Raw genomic sequence first — 20,560 nt, forward strand, 5'->3', positions numbered from 1 at the left:
AATCTTCCTCTCAGAGGGATAGTTTAAAGGGATTTAGAATTTCTTAAAATGGAAAGGTCTTTTATCTTCGAATGTGTATATTATAGAAAATGGTAAATGAAATAAATATTTATTGTGTTGATTGTATTTATGTGGAGATTTTTTCCTTTCAAATATATTCTAAAGGTAAAAAATTCACATTAGAAATATTTGTGGGTATCTTTTATGGTTGGGATCTGTCTTTGGATTTGAAGCTCCACTCTCAATTACAGTCGATCCTTGTTTTTTGTAGGCTTCATATATATATTTTAATTTGTGTATTTGCTAAAATTTATTTGTAACCCTAAAACCAATGCTTGTGTCACTTTCTTTGTCATTCATGTAGACATGCACAGAGAAGGAAACAATTTAATTTGATCAATATGCATGTTCCTGCTGGACCTTCTTGAGTCAGCTCTCAAAGTATAAACAAGTGTTCTATTCACAATTTATTTGGAACCATATTTTTTTTCAATTTTGTGTCTTTTGTTGGTGAATTTCACTGTTTAGAAGTAGCCCCCAGGTGTAGTGTAGTGTGGAAGGGTTATTTTTCCTAAGTGCAAGGAGGCTGTGATGTGCCTTACGGAAAAAATACATAGGACAAATACATTTCCTTTAGATATGAGTTTTACTATTGTTTGCTATGAGTTCAATGTTAATGAATCAATGGTATATATTAAATAAGGTGTCTTTAGACAGAAACATGTGGAAAACAAGGTTTTTTATGGATCAGCTGATGCAAATATTGTAAGGATAGGTTCACAGGAACCTAATCCTGTATTTTCCTTCTGAGCAATGGTTGAATATTCACTCATTCAGTGTTTTCAGTGACTTTTTAGAACATAACTACTGCAAATGACAAGAATAGACTGTACTTAGCTGCCTGACCTTAATCCTGTTAGTGTCTTCATTTCTACATAGTAAATTTGGGGTTATAATCCAGTTTTAGGCTTTTTTCTTTCTCTTGGATACAATTTTTCCTTGCTTTTTATTATTAAACATGCATACAGAAAGGCAATCAATCATATAGGAAAAGTCCAATGAATGATGTACTCATGTAACTAGTTAGCAGATCACAAAGTGTAACATTTCCAACAGGTGAGATTCTAACAGCTTAGAAGCTCCTTTTTTAAATGTTTCACTCCCCACTCATTATGATCCTAAAGAAAAGTCATGTTGCAGATCAGTTTCTTGGGAAACAGACTCTGATACGATGAATTCTCACCAAAAGTTTATTAAGAATGAGTTTTAGATCAATGCCAATGGAGGAATGAAAGAGGAAACATCAGACAGAGGGATGAGTGGGCTGCAATGCAGTCACAACAGAGGCTACAGACTCCACGAATTACTTGAAGCTGATATGGCCCTTTAGAGTTGTCCTGAATTGAGGCAAGGCCTTAAAACTCTCACAGAAAACTTCATAGGATGTGGATTAACATAAGGAAGAAAGTATGAGCTTAAGAAAGGGCTCTCACTAACCTAAGGGTGATTAACTCCTAGAGAGGGATAACCACTGAAGGCAGACAGACAGTCAGCCTGCCAGCTCTGAAAAACAAGCTTAGTCCAAAAGTGAAACATAAATGGCTTTATTGTGTCTGACTTCTTTTCCTGAGCATTATGTTTGTGAAATTTATCTATGTTGTAGTATGTGGACATAGTTTATTCATTCTCATTGATTGTTTTGTGAACATGCCATAAATTATTTGGGTGGTGCGTAGGTAGATTTCACATCTTTTTTCTTCAAAAAGTATTTATTTTCTTTAAAGAACTTTAAAAACTTTTTTAAGGTTATAAAATAAAGTTGTATCTACTTAAGGTATAAAACAATAAATATAAATAATAATTAAGTATAAATAGTGAAATGATTACTGAAATCAAGCTAATTAACATATCTTTCTCTTCAGGTATTTATCTTGTGTGTGTGTATTTATCTGTGTGTGTGGTGAGAGGACCCGATATCTACTCTCTTAGCCCATTTCCAGTGTACAATATTTTTAACTATGGTCATTGTGCTGTACATTAGATCTCTAGAACTTACTTATCTTATATAACTGCAACTTTATATTCTTTGACCAACATCTCCTCATATCTTCTACCTCTCCACCATGGTTCTACACTGCTTTTCTTTTTTGACACTTTTATCTTCCATATATAAGTGAGATTATGAATTGTTTTTCTTTCTGAGTCTAGCTTATTTCACTTAGAATAATATTCTCCAGCTTCATCCATGTTGTCATAAATGCCATGATCTCATTTTTAAAGCTGTATATATATGGAACATATTGAGAATGGAATAACATACATATAACATATATATGATATATGTGTTATATATATTATATTATTATATATAAATATAATTTATCTATATATAAATTTATATATACATACTCATCTAACAGCAGATACTTATTAATCTACTGCACTATTATTGATATTTTTTTTGTTTCCAATTGAAGAATATTAAAAATAACAGTGCTGTATATATCTTTTGATGAATATATTTATACATTTCTGTTGGGTATACACTTAGGGGTAGAACTGCTGAGTCATAGGGTACAACCTCAGGAGATGTAAGCAGTTCTTCAACTGGTTGTATCAATTTATACCCCAGAAACAAGGTATAAGTATTTCATTTGCTCTAAATCTTTCCCAATATTTAGTATTGTCTATCTCAATTATTTTTAACATGTTAGCATTTATTCTCAGTCAGGAATTCTGTGGTTGAAAGTGACCTGAACAAATCTAGTTTAATCCCAAAGGAAATATTGATGGATAGAAACTAAGACATTTCATGTAAGCCTTAAGGATCCAGTAAAAATACCACTAGAATCTTCTTTTTCTATTGCAACTTTTGTTTCTGCTTCTCCATGCCCAGAAATGAAGTCTCTCCATGTATTAGAGTCTTCCTCATGGTGGAGAATATAGTTTCCACTATTTTGTAAACTCAAAGCTTCAAGCCCAGAGAAAAGACTCTATTCAACACTATATTTTGAACAGTCTCATTTATTAATGTTTTAGGATAAGCAAAAAATAACCCATGTCTTAATAGAAAACCAATCAATACAGAGAGGTCTCAGATGACTTAAAAATAAGTTTTATATTTGCAGCCAAGTGGATTTCTAATGTTTTGCATACACGTAAATTAGACACACTTAGAGTAGCAGAGACTATACATATATTCTCCAAAACACAATTCCTTTTATCTTTGTCGAACAATGGGACTTTATTTCCTAGCTTCCATTATGATTAAGCCAAGCCATGTTCTGAGTTCTATCCAGTGGAATATGGGAAGAAGTGATGTATGTCATAATCATACCTAGTTTATAACAAAGCCCCTCTGCTATATGGAGAAAAGGAAAAGATCCAAGATTATGACATATCAATATGGAAGGAACCTAGGTCTTTGAATGACATGCATACTATCTATCAGCACCACCAAAACCTGTACTGGACCTTGATAAGAAAAAGAATATTTACATAGTAAGGCAAAGAACTTTAGATTGTTCGTTAGAGCAGATACCTTACTCTGACTAACTTCCCAGTCAAAGAATTACTGGACAGCTATAGAAATTGTACTGATGTAGGGCATATTATGGTGCTTTAATAGGTTTGTAGCAGTTCCTCTTGGTGAAAATGCCAACCCCCCAAAATAATCTAGATAGAGCTAAATTAATATGCTGTATTTTTCTAAATTCATATTCATCAGTAATACACACACACACACACACACACACACACACACACACACACACATTCCTGCTCCTTTATCCTCATGGAGATTGGAATGAAAAATCCCTGAAGGCTGCATGAAGAGCAAGGAATAAGTTTCTCCTTTTCCCTCAATTCTAGGAAACAAAGACAGGCTGGTTCTTAGGTGTCTAACCTTAAGCTAACAGTTGAAGGCACAAGGAGCAAAGACCATGACTGGCTGATCCCTGAGCCAGTCAGCTGTGGAGATACAGATGTGGGTCATGTAAGAACAATGGGGCACCCCCTGGAAACATATAATTGGAGTATGTGTTGGTGTGGGGCAGCTCCCCAGAAAAGGAGGATGCTATTCCAGTACTGGTAGTGGGGCTAAGAAGATGGTACAAGGGACAGTACCATTTAGTACCATAAAATTAGAGTGAGTCCCATATCATATCATTTTGTGTCTCCCACATCATACAGCCTGCCAGGCACTTAACATGTAATTCCCTGAGTGGTTCTTAATCTTTGGAAAAGAGTATAGACAGAAAGGAGTAACCAAAGTGGGCATAGACAGCAGAGGTACAGCCTGTTTGAGGCATCTGTGGAGAATAGAAAATGGCTTCAGTTTCCAAATGCAGACGCCGAATGCCTTCAGGCACAGCTGTCTGGCAATGCTGTCCATGAAGCTCAGGGTTCTGAAGCCTGGCCACAGTGAGCAGTGGTTAATAAAGGTGACCAGGGTGCCAGTCCCAGTTCCCTCACCAGATAATAAATAAAAATTTAATGAGTCCTTAGTAGACTAGGGATTTCCTGTATTGCTGCTAATCCTCACAATTCTGTGAGATAGGTACTGTTTTTTATCACCTCTTATATTAGGAAATGAAGTACAGGTTATAAGTTACTTGTCCAAGATAACATTGAAACTGGATTAAAGTCAGGTCCTTACTCTTAACTCTACCCCTAGTGAACTCAGTCACCTCTTTCATAAATTGTGTACAAACAGGGCACCGGGTCATGTAATTTCTTGAGGTCTCTCCCAGGTTTAAGTAAATTGAGAACAAGAGGTGCAGGTACAACAGCAAAAGCTGTTATCGTTCTGGAGCAGCACAGTAACTATTCCCAACCCCTAGCTTCCTTGGCACAGTCTTAAACCTTGGCAAGGCCAAGTTTCTCCTGCCGAACTACACAGAACAATCTGTCCTTGCTCAGTTCCTACTAAGGAATGAGTTAAAGTAAATTTTTTAAAGTCACCAAGGGCCACAGCTTGAGACTGAACAAAAGAGTAGGACCCCTGCTGGTGGGTTCTGGGGCTGGGAAACTGGGCGATGGCACCAGAAATGAACTCTGTTACTAGGTCAAGGGAAGATTTGGAGTCAGTTAAACTGGGGGTGGACAGGGAGGGTGGGGAGGGGGGAGAGTTGTGGGGGGAGAAGGGATAAGGAGAGAGGAGGATGTGGGAGAATGGGGGAGGAGGTGGAGAAGCGGGAGCAGTGTGTTTTAGGTGCCATCAGAGCCCGGTGAGGCCAACAACTTTGCGCTGAGCACCTGACATGTTCTGAGTCTTTAATTTGGAAATGTTTCTTTTTTTTTTTTTAAATAAATTTTTATTAATGGTAATGGGATGACATTAATAAATCGGGGTACATATATTCAAAGAAAACATGTCTAGGTTATTTTGTCATTAAATTATGTTGCATACCCCTCGCCCAAAGTCAGATTGTCCTCAGCCACCCTCTATCTAGTTCTCTGTGCCCCTCCCCCTCCCCCTAACTCTCGCCCTCCCTCCCTCCTATGTCCTCCCTCCCCCCACCCCTGGTAACCACCACACTCTTGTCCATGTCTCTTAGTCTCGTTTTTATGTTCCACCAATGTATGGAATCATGTAGTTCTTGTTTTTTTCTGATTTACTTATTTCACTCCGTATAATGTTATCAAGTTCCCACCATTTTGCTGTAAATGATCTGATGTCATCATTTCTTATGTCTGAGTAGTATTCCATAGTGTATATGTGCCACAACTTCTTTATCCAGTCTTCTATTGAAGGGCTTTTTGGTTGTTTCCATGTCTTGGCCACTGTGAACAGTGCTGCAATGAACATGGGGCTACATGTGTCTTCACGTATCAATGTTTCTGAGGTTTTGGGGTATATACCCAGTAGAGGGATTGCTGGGTCATAAGGTAGTTCTATTTGCAGTTTTTTGAGGAACCACCATACTTTCCTCCATAATGGTTGTACTACTTTACAGTCCCACCAACAGTGAATGAGGGTTCCTTTTTCTCCACAGCCTCTCCAACATTTGCTATTACCCGTCTTGTTGATAATAGCTAATCTAACAGGGGTGAGGTGGTATCTCATTATAGTTTTGATTTGCATTTCTCTAATAACTAATGAAGCTGAGCATCTTTTCATATATCTGTTGGCCATTTGTATCTCTTCCTGGGAGAAGTGTCTGTTCATGTCCTCTTCCCATTTTTTTATTGGATTGTTTGTTTGTTTGTTGTTGAGTTTTATGAGTTCTTTGTAAATTTTGGATATTAGGCCCTTATCTGAGTTGTTGTTTGAAAATATCAGTTACCATTTAGTTGGCTGTCTGTTTATTTTGATATCAGTTTCTCTTGCTGAGCAAAAACTTTTTATTCTGATGTAGTCCCATTCATTTATCTTTGCCTTTACTTCTCTTGCCATTGGAGTCAAGTTCATAAAATGTTCTTTAAAACCCAGGTCCATGATTTTAGTACCTATGTCTTCTTCTATGTTCTTTATTGTTTCAGGTCTTATATTTAGGTCTTTGATCCATTTTGAATTAATTTTAGTACACGGGGACAGGCTGTAGTCGAGTTTCATTCTTTTGCATGTGGCTTTCCAGTTTTCCCAACACCATTTGTTGAAGAGGCTTTCTTTTCTCCATTGTGTGTTGTTGGCCCCTTTATCAAAGATTATTTGACCATATATATGTGGTTTTATTTCTGGGCTTTCTATTCTGTTCCATTGGTCTGAGTGTTTATTTTTCTGCCAATACCATGCTGTTTTGATTATCATGGCCCTATAATATAGTTTAAAGTCAGGTATTATAATGCCCCCAGCTTCATTCTTTTTCCTTAGGATTGTTTTGGCTATTCTGGGTTTTTTATAGTTCCATATAAATCTGATGATTTTTTGTTCCATTTCTTTAAAAAATCTCATAGGGATTTTGATGGGAATTGCATTAAATTTGTATATTGCTTTGGGTAATATGGCCATTTTGATTATATTTATTCTTCCTATCCAAGAACAAGGAATATTTTTCCATCTCATTGTATCTTTTTCAATTTCCCTTAACAATGCTTTGTAATTTTCATTATAAAGGTCCTTTACATTCTTTGTTATGTTTATTCCTAGGTATTTTATTTTTTTTGTTGCAATCATGAAGGGGATTATTTTTTTGATTTCGTTTTCTAATATTTCATTGTTGGCATATAGAAAGGCTATGGACTTTTGTATGTTAATTTTGTATCCTGCGACCTTACTGTATTGGTTTATTGTTTCTAATAATCTTTTTGTGGAGTCCTTCGGGTTTTCGATGTATAGGATCATATCATCTACAAAAAGTGATACCTTTACTTCTTCTTTTCCGATATGGATGCCTTTTATTTCTTTGTCTTGTCTGATTGCTCTGGCCAGAACTTCTAGCACCACATTAAATAAGAGTGGAGAGAGTGGACAACCTTGTCTTGTTCCTGATTTAAGGTAGAAAGTCCTCAGTTTTATGCTGTTTAATATGATGTTGGCTGATGGTTTATCATATATGGCCTTTATCATGTTGAGATATTTTCCTTCTATACCCATTTTGTTGAGAGTCTTAAACATAAAATTGTGTTGTATTTTATCAAAAGCCTTTTCTGCATCTATTGATAAGATCATGTGGTTTTTGTTCTTTGTTTTGTTGATATGGTGTATTACGTTAACCGTTTTTGCGTATGTTGAACCATCCTTGAGATCCTGGGATGAATCCCACTTGATCATGATGTATTATTTTTTTAATATGTTGTTGTATTCGGTTTGCCAGTATTTTGTTTAGTATTTTGGCATCTGTATTCATTAGAGATATTGGTCTGTAGTTTTCTTTCTTTGTGCCATCCTTGCCAGGTTTTGGTATGAGGGTTATGTTGGCCTCATAAAATGTGTTTGGAAGTATTGCTTCTTCTTCAATTTTTTGGAAGACTTTGAGTGAATAGGAACCAAGTCTTCTTTGAATGTTTGATAGAATTCACTAGTATAACCATCTGGGCCTGGACTTTTATTTTTGGGGAGGTTTTTAATAGTTTTTTCTATTTCCTCCCTGCTGATTGGTCTGTTTAGGCTTTCTACTTCTTCATGACTCAGTCTAGGAAGGTTGTATTGTTCTAGGAATTTATCCATTTCTTCTAGATTGTTGTATTTGGTGGCATATAATTTTTCATAGTATTCTACAATAATTCTTTGTATATCTATGATGTCTGTGGTGATCTCTCCTCTTTCATTCTGGATTTTATTTATTTGAGTCCTGTGCCTTTTTTCCTTGGTGAGTCTTGCCAAGGGTTTGTCAATTTTGTTGATCTTTTCAAAGAAATAGCTCCTTGTTTTATTGATTTTTTCTATAGTTTTTCTGTTCTCTATTTCATTTATTTCTGCTCTGATTTTTATTATCTCCTTTCTTCGGCTGGTTTTGGGTTGTCTTTTTTCTTCTTTTTCTAGTTCCTTAAGGTGTGAAGTTAAGTGGTTTACTTCGGCTCTCTCTTGTTTGTTCATATAGGCCTGAAGTGATATGAACTTTCCTCTTATTACTGCTTTTGCTGCATCCCAGAGATTCTGATATGTCGTATTTTCATTTTCATTTGTCTGCATATATCTTTTGATCTCTGCGCTTATTTTTTCTTTGACCCATTCATTTTTTAGAAGTATGTTGTTTAGTTTCCACATTTTTGTGGGTTTTTTCCCCCTCTTTTTTGCAGTTGAATTCCAGTTTCAAGGCTTTATGATCAGAAAATATGCTTGGTACAATTTCAATTTTTCTAAATTTGCTGATATTGTCTTTGTGGCCCAACATATGGTCAATTCTTGAGAATGTTCCATGTACACTAGAGAAAAATGTATACTCTGTCGCTTTGGGATGAAGTGTCCTGTAGATGTCTATCATATCCAGGTGTTCTAGTATTTCGTTTAAGGCCACTATATCTTTATTGATTCTCTGTTTGGATGACCGATCTAGAGCCGTCAGCGGTGTATTGAGGTCTCCAAGTATGATTGTATTTTTGTTAGTTTTTGTTTTAAGGTCAATAAGTAGCTGTCTTATATATTTTGGTGCTCCTTGGTTTGGTGCATATATATTAAGGATTGTTATGTCTTCTTGATTCAACTTCCCCTTAATCATTATGAAATGACCATTTTTGTCTCTGAGTACTTTTTCTGTCTTGTAGTCAGCATTATTAGATATGAGTATTGCTACACCTGCTTTTTTTGGGGTGTTGTTTGCTTGGAGTATTGTTTTCCAGCCTTTCACTTTGAATTTGTTTTTATCCTTGTAGGTTAGATGTGTTTCTTGTAGGCAGCATATAGTTGGATTTTCTTTTTTAATCCATTCTGCTACTCTGTGTCTTTTTATTGGTAAGTTTAATCCATTTACATTTAGTGTAATTATTGACACTTGTGGGTTCCCTACTGCCATTTTATAAATTGCTTTCTGTTAGTTTTGTATCTTGTTTGATTCTTCTCTTTTGTTTTTCTATCATTTGTTTTTCTTTGTTTGTGTTCCATACTTCTTTCCTCTGTTGCTCCCTTTTTTAAGTCAAGTGTTTTTGTGGTGGTTTTTTTAAGGGTGGTTACCATTAAGTAATGAAAAGGGTACCTACCATATTCATTGTAGTACCCTATCTTATGAGTATTTCTGCACTTCATCGTCCTTTGCTACTGTTAATCTCCATCCTCTCCCCCTTTTTTTCTTTTGTTGTCACAGTTTAAGTTTGGTCTTATGGTGTTCTTGGTGGAGCTGTTACTTGTGGTGTTGTTTTCTTTTGTTCTTTGAATCTGGTTGGAAAACCATTTTTAGTATTTCCTGGAGTGGGGGCTTTCTGCTGATAAATTCTCTCATCTTTTCTGTATTTGTGAATGTTTTTATATCTCCTTCGTACTTGAAAGATAGCTTTGATGGGTATAGTATTCTTGGCTGAAAGTTCCTCTCTTTCAGGGCTTTAAATATTGGGGTCCACTCTCTTCTAGCTTGTAGAGTTTCTGCTGAGAAAGCTGATGATAATCTAATAGGCCTTCCTTTATATGTTGTACTCTTCTTTTCCCTGGCTGCCTTGAGAATTTTTTCTTTGTCATTGGTTTGTGTCATCTTTATTATGATGTGCCTTGGAGTGGGTTTGTTGGGGTTAAGAAAACTCGGTGTTCTGTTTGCTTCTTGAATTTGAGGCTTTAGTTCTTTCCACAGGCTTGGGAAGTTCTCGTCTATTATTTGTTTGAGTATATTCTCCATTCCATTTTCTTTCTCTTCTCCCTCTGATATACCTATTATTCTTATGTTATTCTTTCTGATGGAGTCAGACAATTCCTGTAGGGCTTTCTCGTTTTTTATTATTTTTAAGTCTCTTTCTTCTTCTCTCTGTTGTGCCTCAAGTTGTTTGTCTTCTATTTCACTAATCCTATCTTCAATCTGGGCTGTTCTGTTAGCTAAGCTTGTTAACTTGTTTTTCAGCTCGTGAATTGAGTTTTTCATTTCTGTTTGATTTGTTTTTATAGCTTCAATTTCCTTGGTAATATATTCTTTGTGTTCATTGAGTTGTTTTCTGATCTCCCTAAATTGCCTTTCTGTGTTTTCTTGTATATCTCTGAGTATTTTCAAGATTTCTATTTTAAATTCTCTGTCATTTAGCTCCAAGGCTTCCAATATGTTAAGTCTTTTCTCCATAGATTTTTCCACATATATTTGTGTTACCTCTCTTTCTTTTGTATCCATAATATTCGATTTCCTCTTTCTTATTGGCATCTGAGGGTGGTCTTGTTGATAGCACTAATTAGAATTAATAAAGAGTAAAAAAAAAAAAAAAGGTAAAACACCGCACACAAAAAAAACAGTAATAATTTATTATTTCTTCCTTTTTTCTTTCTTCTCTTTCCCTCCTCTCCCCTCCTCAGGGAAATATCGTGATGACCTGTGACTTATATTATGCTAAATGGAACAAAAACTGCATATAATGGAGGGCCTGATTTGGGGTGAAGAGTTCAAGGGGCAAAAAAAGGGAGTAGGGACCTACTAAATGCAAAAAAAAAAAAAGGAAGAAAATCTTAGACAAGCATAAGATGATTTGCTTGTAAGTGATGGTCGACTAAGAGATATAATGAGAGGGATAAGAGGGAACCATAAAAAAGGAGGAAAAAAAAGAATAATAAAGAAGAAAAAAATAAAAATAATAAGTAAAAATCTGTTGTATTAAGTGGAGCGAAGACTAAATACAATGGAGACCTTGGGTTGGGAGGAATGCTAGTGAGTTTAAAAGCAACGTAAAAAGTACCCAAAATGCCACAAAAGTAAACAAACAAGAAAAAAAGAAAAACAAAATCGAAAAAGAAAAATAAAGCCAAAAAAAAACCTTGAGTCCCAAATTAACTAATTTGTTCGTGATTGAGGATTAAATGGGAGGAGAAGTAAAATGAGAAAAGAAAAAACTAATAGAAAGGAAAAAATAAGAAAAAGAGAAAAACGAAGGAAGCAAAAAAAGGAAGAGGAAAAAACAAAATAAAGCAAAACAAAAAAAAAACAAAAGAGGATAGAGTGAGAGTTAAGTGTTTTGGAGTATAACCTTAAAGGAGGGTGAGGATGAAGAAGAGAAATAAAATGTAACACTCATGGGTAGTGTAGTTCAAGAAAAGGGAAGCATAAGATGGGCAGAGAATAGAAGGACCGAGGTGGAGGAAATAGAAATAATAATAATAAAGGCAATAAGATAGAAGAAACAAACAACAACAACAAAAAAATTAGTGGAACAAGTTGTAAAGTCTGTGGATTTTTCTTGATTTTGAGAGGTTCACTTCTTCCTTTTTCTTTTCTCTCCCTCTTCCTGGTTGGTGACTCTGTACCCCAGGCTCTGCTCCTGTGTCACACTTAGGTAGGGATTTGCAGTTGATGGGATTCTATGGCAATGTCATATAATTGGCTTTAGTCTTGCTGGTAGTCAAGTCTTGTTGGCGTTTGCAGGGTCCAACGATGAGAGAGTTTGCTTTCCTGGAGTCTCTCTCCTAGTCCCCCCTTCCTGAATTAGCAGCCTGGTGATCCAGCTATAAGGCTGCAACTGCTTCTGCCTGGGGAGTAAGAGGCTCAAAGAGCTGGGAAATCCCCACTCTATCCCCACTCAGCGCAAGGCTTTGGGAAAGGCTCTGGTAGTCAGAGCCTCCAGTGTAATCAGGTGGGGGTGGGAGTCAATTGTTGTCAAGGTGACTGTTTAGCGCCTAGCATTCAGTTGGACCACTCAACCCAGGCTTTCCACACTTTGTAGCCTGTTTTGGCTGGGAAGAATAGGCACTAGTCTCTGCTTGCGACTAGTGTAGTATAGATCTTATTATCTGCCAAGTCCCTCTTGTTAGCATTTATCCCTGAATATGGAGGCTCTATCAATCAGAAGTTGCCCCCACCCCTTTAGCAAGAGGCACTAAAAAATATCACGCCTCTTGTGTTGGATCGCTGTACTGAGAGAGGTCTTATCAATTAGAACCTGTGGGTGCGCAGATTTCATGAGTTAAGCTAATTTCAGTAATTGGGTCCGCAGCTGTGTTCCCGAAGGTATTTCAGGCTGCCTGAGCACCCCTCCCCCAACGCTTGATTGTTAGCTTGAATGGCTGGGTGAGGTGCCCCGCCCACGGAGAGAATCTCCCAAGTAGGGAAGACCGCCCTGGTGCCTCTCCCGCTCGCCCCGCTGCTGGCGGCTGGGGCGCACCGGGCGCAGGATAATGGGGCACCCTGGGTGTGCGGGCCAGTAGGGCACTCTGGGCGCGTGGAATGCCCAGGGCACGCGTGCAAATGGGGTGCTCTGGGCACCGGTGGCTGGGGACTCTCACTCGCAGTGCGCGGGCCGCTGGGAACGTTAGCGGTGCTCGCTCTGCAATCCGACTGGGCACGCGCCGTTGGCTGCTCGCCGCTCCCGAGTGTGGGCTGACTCACCACAGGTGCACTCCCTCCGCAGCTTGAATGAACGTCCCTGTGGTAGCTTCCTCTACACCCTCGTTTCTCAGATTCAAGTGATAACAGTCCTTTCACTTTCAGTTTGTGTGGAACTCCGGAATGCTCCGAGGATAAATTTTTCTGTTTCTAGTTGATAAATTTGTTGTGACTTTGGGGAGATCTGTCGGACGCACTGCTCACGGCGCCATTTCTGTGACGTCACCAAAATGTTTCTATTTTCAAGTAGTTTCTACTGTTTTCTAGTTCCCTTTAATAACACCATGTTCTCATTTTATAAACCCATTTTCTGCCTTAATATTTTGAGAATATTAATTCTTATTTTTGATACATGTATCGTTTTATTTAGAGAAATGTTTTTTCATCATCATGATCTCCTCTTTCACTTTCCTGTAATACTTAAACTTTGTGCATTCATATTTAAGAATAAGGGGCACATTTGTTTAGCTTTGGTAATTAGTATACTGTACATCTTATCTATATTTCTGATGGCGGGTCACTAATAGACTTCTGGGAGGGCAGAGTATGTCAATTAGGGAGCACTTTTCTCTTTGAAATAGAGGGTATGGGGTTTGCAGATAAGGTAGAGACTATTCCAAATGTCAAAATCTTAGCATTTGTCTGAATTTAGAAGACTTCTCTGTATTCCTCTTCTAGGAGGATGTATCCATTTGTTTTATTTCCCTCCTCTTGTGCAAGTATGCAGTTTTTTCGAATCTTCTCTAATATGAGTTCCCTCCTTGAATCTTTGAATGAATGAGGAGCATGTCCTCCATCACCTGTACCAGCAATTTGCACGGGAGCTGTGTAAGTACAACAAATAGTAATGTCCTATGTTAAGCCAGTAAATCTCAAATGCTTGTCACAGTAGTTAGTTTACCCTGACTAATTACCCAGTGAAAGGAAGTTCTGGACCACTACAGGTTAACCTCCCCTAAACCCCTGTGCTCTTTTATTATATCTTCTTGGTAGAAATGCATATCCAGAAGAAAAAATATAGATAGCTAAATCATTATGGTCTATTTCTTTTGCTAAATTTATCAGTAATATATATCAGTATTGCTTCCTGTTTTCCTCATGGAGAATGAAATGAAAAATCCCTGAAGCACATATAAGGAAAAAAGAACAAATCTTTCCATTTCTCTCAATTCTGGAGAACAAAATCAGGCCGGTTCTTAGGTGCCTGACCTTAAGCTAACAAACAACAGAAGTCACACAAGGGGAAGGGACCATGACTGGCTGAACTGGGAGACTTGATATCATCTAAACCTTTCCCAAAGAAAATTAATTTCATGTGAAAATATCATCTCCTTCAATAGGAGTATGATTTGGTATCAAATACTAGTAAGTGCCATCATGTACGAAAATAGCACTATTAGTTGGCAGCAACAAAGCACGTGTGAGTACTGAACACTTGAAATGATCATAGTTTAAATTGAGATGTGCTACCATTAGGAAAATAGCTGTCTTAGCCTTGCTCGCTTGCACTTTGCATGATTAGTGCATGAATACATGGCACAGCCACGTGTGTATAGCTTCTGTAAGGCTACAGGTGTTTTCCTTTGGTGGAGATTGCTTGACCGCTTTCCTGCCACCAGGAGGGGCCTATTCCTGTTAATTCACCTTCTGCTGAGATGAGTGATTTTGCTCCTTGCTCACTCACTGCTGTGAGAAGTGGTTGTCCCCTGCTGGTTTGCTAGCCTGCCGTTGCAAATCTCTAATAAATGAGAATATCCCTATGATTTCCGGCTCCACAGTTCCTGTCGCATCCGCCCAAATCCAAAGTGAACCTGCCTGGCGTCAACTACCAGCTGTGCTCAGGGGGATTGTGGATGCATGGATCACCTGCCCACAAATTTGAGGGGCCAGTTGGTTGTTTATTTGTCTGAGAGGCAGTTTTCTCTCCCTGGGTACTTGTCTGCCATTTTGAGACTTTATTAAATGGAAGGGCCCAACGCTTCCCAGCTCTGCAGTGTTTCTACCATCTGCCAGAATCCAGTGTGGACCTGCCAGGGCTCGGCCACTGGCATTACACAGCAACAAAACACATGATTTTGAGAAAATAGTACCAAACATACAAAACATCTTATTTTTATATTGATATATTGAACTAATAATATGTTGGATATACTGGGCTAAATAGAGGGGTGGGGCAATGGAGGGTAAAGGGGTCAAATATATGGTGAGGGAAGAAGGTTTGATTTTGAGTTTTGGGCACACAGTGCACTATTTTAATGGTGGATCCTAGAATTGTATACTTCGAACCTATACAAGTTTGTTAAACAATGTGACCCCATTTATTTTAAAAAATAGTGTCACCTTTTCCAGTCACTTTTTAAATGTGTGTATTATAAAACTTAAAATGTCATTTGTGGTTTGTTTTGTGCTGAGAGTGCTACGCTAGACACTTGGATGGATAGACCATGAACACATACTTTTCTACTGAGAATACCAAGTGCCTCAAAAAAATGCCTTGCTTTTCAGATGGCATTTCTCTCCCCTCATGTCAGGCACATTATATTCACAGGAAGAACCTGTACTCCTCACTCTATCATTTCTGTGTTCAGAGAGAATACCCTGAGCAGTGGAAAAATCATCTTTGTAGGGAGTGGTTCTGACATATTTCTTCCCATTAGAATCACCTTAGGGGATGTAAAAGATTTTGAAGTTAGCCTACACCCCAGACAATGTAAACAGTAATGTGTGGATTTGTGACCAAGGTGTCTGGGTTTTACAAGTTCCTCAGGTGATTACAATGTACCTGGTGAAATCTCACTTTATAAGCAAGGGCAGGAGCTACGGAACTAACAATAGGTGAATCTTTTATCACATAAGTTTCTCTAAAGGAAGCAGGGCCACGGATTTCCTCCATTGTGCTCAGATGTCTGAATAAAATGTAGTTTCTTTATATTCTATAATGGATTTAAACTTCCTCATGATTTTCTATCACTGTTCAGAAAAACAACAACAACAACAACACCAAAACCAAGCAACCAAGAAAACAAAAAGACAAAAACCAACATTGTTAAGTGTGGTGTTTCCATCTTGGTTAAACAGAATAGTGTATTTGGAAAAAGTATACAACTTTGACTTAAAATGCTCTCTTTCAGAATGCTTTCCCACTGTATTCCTTCACCTGAGTGTGGCACAGGGACTGTGTACGAACTCATGGCAAAGGAGCAGGTGGACCTCCTTGCCTGAGGCTGGTCTTGAGGTCAGGTCAGGCCAGTGTTTGCTCACATCTGAGCTCTACACATCCTGCTGGAGTCTCCTGCCAAGGTGTGCAGCTGGTGCGGCCTGTCCTCTGCTTGTCTCCTTGGCCTTGCTCTGCTCACTGCCAGCTGCAGATGCTGGAGCCCAAAGCTTTGTGACTTGGGAGAAAGCACAAGGTTTGTTGTCATCCCAGCCACACATGGTACCTCCCCTAAGTAACTCTGAGCTTCTGGAGGTAACCCTGCCCTCTCTTTGTTGGCCCTCTCCTCCTCCTTGGTAAGGCGTGAGTCAGTGGGGCCCTAGAGTCACCAATTGGAGGATTGGAAAAGCCCCTGAGCCTTTGGTATTCTCTCAGCTGATATAACATGACTCTTCCGAGGTTAGGTCAGGAAGCAGGAGCTACCTCATCCCACAACACCCATGACCCACTGCCTACTTCCTCTCCTCATGGCCGGGCTTTTCCTGGGGCAGCAAGTCTCCTGTTCCAGATGCCCCATGTGAAAGGGTGCCCTCTCTGCTCTGCAAGAGCAATATGCCCTCAAACCTTGAGATTTGATTTTAATGTGAGCCAAAGGCACTTTGAGAATGGTTCTCCCACAGCAAAGCCTGGCATTCAACATCATGGCCTCAAATCAGTAAATCTTCTTTTATCTAACCTCAAATGGAAACACTAACTTTTTCTCTCAGATGTAGCTCAAATCACAGCCCTCCATTCCCCCAACCGGGCAGATGCTCCTCAGGGTGAGAAGGGACAGGGTCAGCCACATGGAAGTGCACAAGAGAAAAGTTCATAAATATGCATTTAAAGGTAGGCTTAGTACTCTTATTACTAGTGTACAGGAATAGTACTGAGTGCCAGTAGCAGTTCTGTGTGTACTTTACATGAATTAAATTATGTTAATCCTGGTCACCACCTAATGAAGAAGCAGGCACAGAGTGTGATTAAGAAATTTGTCCAAAGTCGCACAGCTGACAAGTCAACAAGGGATTTGATCTAGACCAGCTCCAGAGTCTGTGGTCTGAGCTCTTCTCTCCTCCCATAAGGTCCTTTCCCCTGCATGCTCCCCACTGCTCTTCAGGGGGGTCACAGGGATGAACTGCTGCACAGAGACATTCTTTTGACTTGTGAGTCCAAGGACCTGTCACTATTGAAGTGCTCTTTGGAAGGGGTTGCCATACAATATTTAAAAAATAAGTAACTGCAGGAAGAAAACTTCAGTTGAATTTAGTACCTGTCATTAAAGCTTCCCTGCCACACTGAGTAATTTCTCACTGTCACTTCAGGTTCTTTGTTTTAGGCTCACTTGTATTCGGGCACTTCCATTAACTCAGTGTGGCTTGTTATACAATGTGCTCACCCCCACACCTTAGCCTTGCTGATTGCTGCCTCCTAACATCTTCTCTTTAGCAATATTACTCAATCCTGCACAATTCACACTATCTTTGGATGCAGTTATATGTTGCTTTCTGACTGTGTCCTACATGTGTGCTTTATTTTCTCAACCTCAGTATGAACTCTCTTTGGGGGGGGGGCTGTGCCCCATGTTAGACTCTCAGTGTCCAAAGGTCCTAGCACAGCAGGGAGTGTGAAGTTGTGCTTCAGTAAATACTTGTGGAGTGATTCACCTGGGGAAAGATATATTACCGTCTCCACATCTTCATTATTAATTCAGTTCCTTTCCCTACTTACTTGTTGTACAAATCCTAAAAAGTTACACTCAATTGCTGGCTTCCGTTATATTTCAAATATGTGCACTGGGCTCTAGCTGCACTGCCAGGGTTGCACTTAGAGCAACACTGGGTGTTCCTTACTGACTGACTTTGCGATAGGCGCATTCACGCCTTTGTGCCTTGGTCAACACAAACGCACTAGGGGAATATAATTGTAGTATTTCATAAGGAGGGTGTGAGGACTCAATGAGATAAATCACATTCATGGTTAGAGAAATGTCTGGCAGGTTGTAAACGCTCAGTAAATGTCAGCTACAAAGAAAGGATGCGTGTTCCTCTTTACCTTTTATTCTCTTCTAATAACATCTGGTTTTTATACCTAAATTAGGTTTACAAAAACATGGAGAGCACTCATTTTACATCTTTTCTTTTTTAAGATTTATTTATTCATTTTACAGAGGAGAGAGAGAGAGAAAGGAGGGAGGGAGGAGCAGGAAGCATGAACTTCCACATGTGCCTTGACAAGGTAAGCCTGGGGCTTTGAACCAAGGACCTCAGCATTACAGCTCAATGCTTTTTCCCTGCGCCAGCACAGGTCAGGCCTCAAATATTTTCAATTGTTTATCCATTCACTCATTTCCTCACATTGTTCAGAGATATGACTTCCCATCTGACCCTTCGACAGTCACACTCTCCATGGACACCAGGAGACTGTGTTTTCTCAGCCAAGTACATAGTGTTGGCAGTTGCTTTGCCCTGGGGCCCAGACTGAGTTAAGGATGCTGTTTTGAGAACTTGCACTTGTTCTAATTTTCTCCTTCTCCTCTACTTTCCTTATTCTGTGACAGCCTGTTTCCTTCTTCCCACATCTTTCTCCTTCCAATCTTGACCCAACTCCGTTATACAGCTAACCACTTCCGCAAATATGTCCCTTGCAGAAATGTGGTTGAAGTTTCTGAATCATTCTCAGCACATCATTCAATGAACTTCCTGGTAGCTAACAAGTCAGCAAGACAAAGCTGTGTTTGCCATCCCAGGCACAGCAAGATTCTGGGTTCGAGAGTGGCTTGACTGTCCTCCATTTTCACGGTTTTGCTTTCCATGACTTATTTCACTTACTCCTGGTCAACAAGAGTCTGAACAAATTAAACAGAAAATTTCAAGACAAAAGAATTCAAAAAAATATTTTGAAGCAAAGAGGAAGAGAGACTATATTCACATAATTTTAATCACTGTATATCATTATAATTGTTATATTTAATTATTAATTATTGTTCATCTCTGACTGCGCCTAAGTTATAAATTAAACTTCATCATACTTATATATGCATAGGAAAGACATTGTATACATAGGGCTCGGTACTATCCATGGTTTCAGGCACCCACTGGGGGTCTCAGAACATATCCACCGAGGACAGGGAGGGACTACTGGCTATGGGCGCTCCCCAGGCTTTCCCTCCTGTGTTTAGCTGCTTCCTAGAGGCACTGCCGAGGACACTCCATCATTTCCTCTTCCTTATATGAGAACTCCGCCAAGTGTGAATAACAAACAGCAGCTATCCTCAGGGAGCCCATTCCCAGTGCTAGGCATTTTGTGATTCACGTGCATCCTCTCATTTCATCTTCAAAACAGGGCTGAGAAGTAGCAGTTACACATGTGGAAACTATGGCTATGTTAAACAGTCAAAGTCAGGCAGCAAGGAAGCTGAAGGGTTGGGGTTCAGAATTGGCCCTCTGATTTTAACACTCTTGCTCTTAAATCCCACTCACTAGAGGCCCTCCAAAACATCACATGTCCTTGCCTCATCAGCTAGAAAAAGAACAATGCCATCACCCTCTTGGCCACCCACACCCATAGTTTCATAGTGTTTCTCCCTCTCAATAACTGCTCATCTCAACTCTGCTGGACAATCAGAGTTGGAGACTTGACCTGCCAGCCTGTCAAGGCTGCGGTCCTTTCCTCTGGGGTCCCATCTCCAACAAGCAGGGAAAGAGCCACAATAATACCCAGATAGGTAAGTCAACCCAATGGCCATGGGCAGTGGAGCATACGGTGATGTAGGTGACTCGGGCCATGTACAGTGCTTAGGAGCGAGATGAACGTGGGCATTGGGGAATAATACACAGCAAGGCTTAGAAGGGAGCGTGTCCTCTGATTCAGAACTGAGGTTTGGTTTCTCCCAGTCATCAGCAATTCCCCCACACCGTGGGGAAGGGCCAGTTCAATAACTCAGAAATAAAGAACTTCTCCTTTGAGCAGCTGTGGAGGTAAGGATAGGGGTCAGCTCTTCTGTAGGCTGGGTGAGCTATATGGACAAACCATTTCTGGGATGTGAGGCTTCCTGCAGAGACAGGTCCAGGTTCTCTCTGAGAGCATTGGGGACAGATCCGACATTTTAGCTGGTTTGGTTTTTGTGCTGTGTGTACATCCCTGTCCAATGAAGAAGATAGAAAAGAACTGATTACTCTGATAGTTTTGGTTCTCCATGTGGTGGATTTATTGATCTGAAAATCGGTAGTCATGGAAACCGTGGGAGGTTGTCCTTCCTGAAGGGCCCCACTCATCTGGTGCTATGATCCATGTCTTTCATAATACACTTTGTGTATTCTATTACCTATGGGTTGCAAACTGTTCATGGGTCCCAAAATTCATTGAATGGGACACAAGCACAATTTTCTTTTAAAAATGAAGTAGATTTGATATTGAATACAAAGGAAAATATCAGAGTTCCTTATACATATCAAATCATTATTCCTTGGGCTTTTATTTTCAG

Source organism: Saccopteryx bilineata, chromosome X (genome assembly GCF_036850765.1).
Source record: "Saccopteryx bilineata isolate mSacBil1 chromosome X, mSacBil1_pri_phased_curated, whole genome shotgun sequence".
In the NCBI taxonomy this organism is placed as follows: Eukaryota; Metazoa; Chordata; class Mammalia; order Chiroptera; family Emballonuridae; genus Saccopteryx; species Saccopteryx bilineata.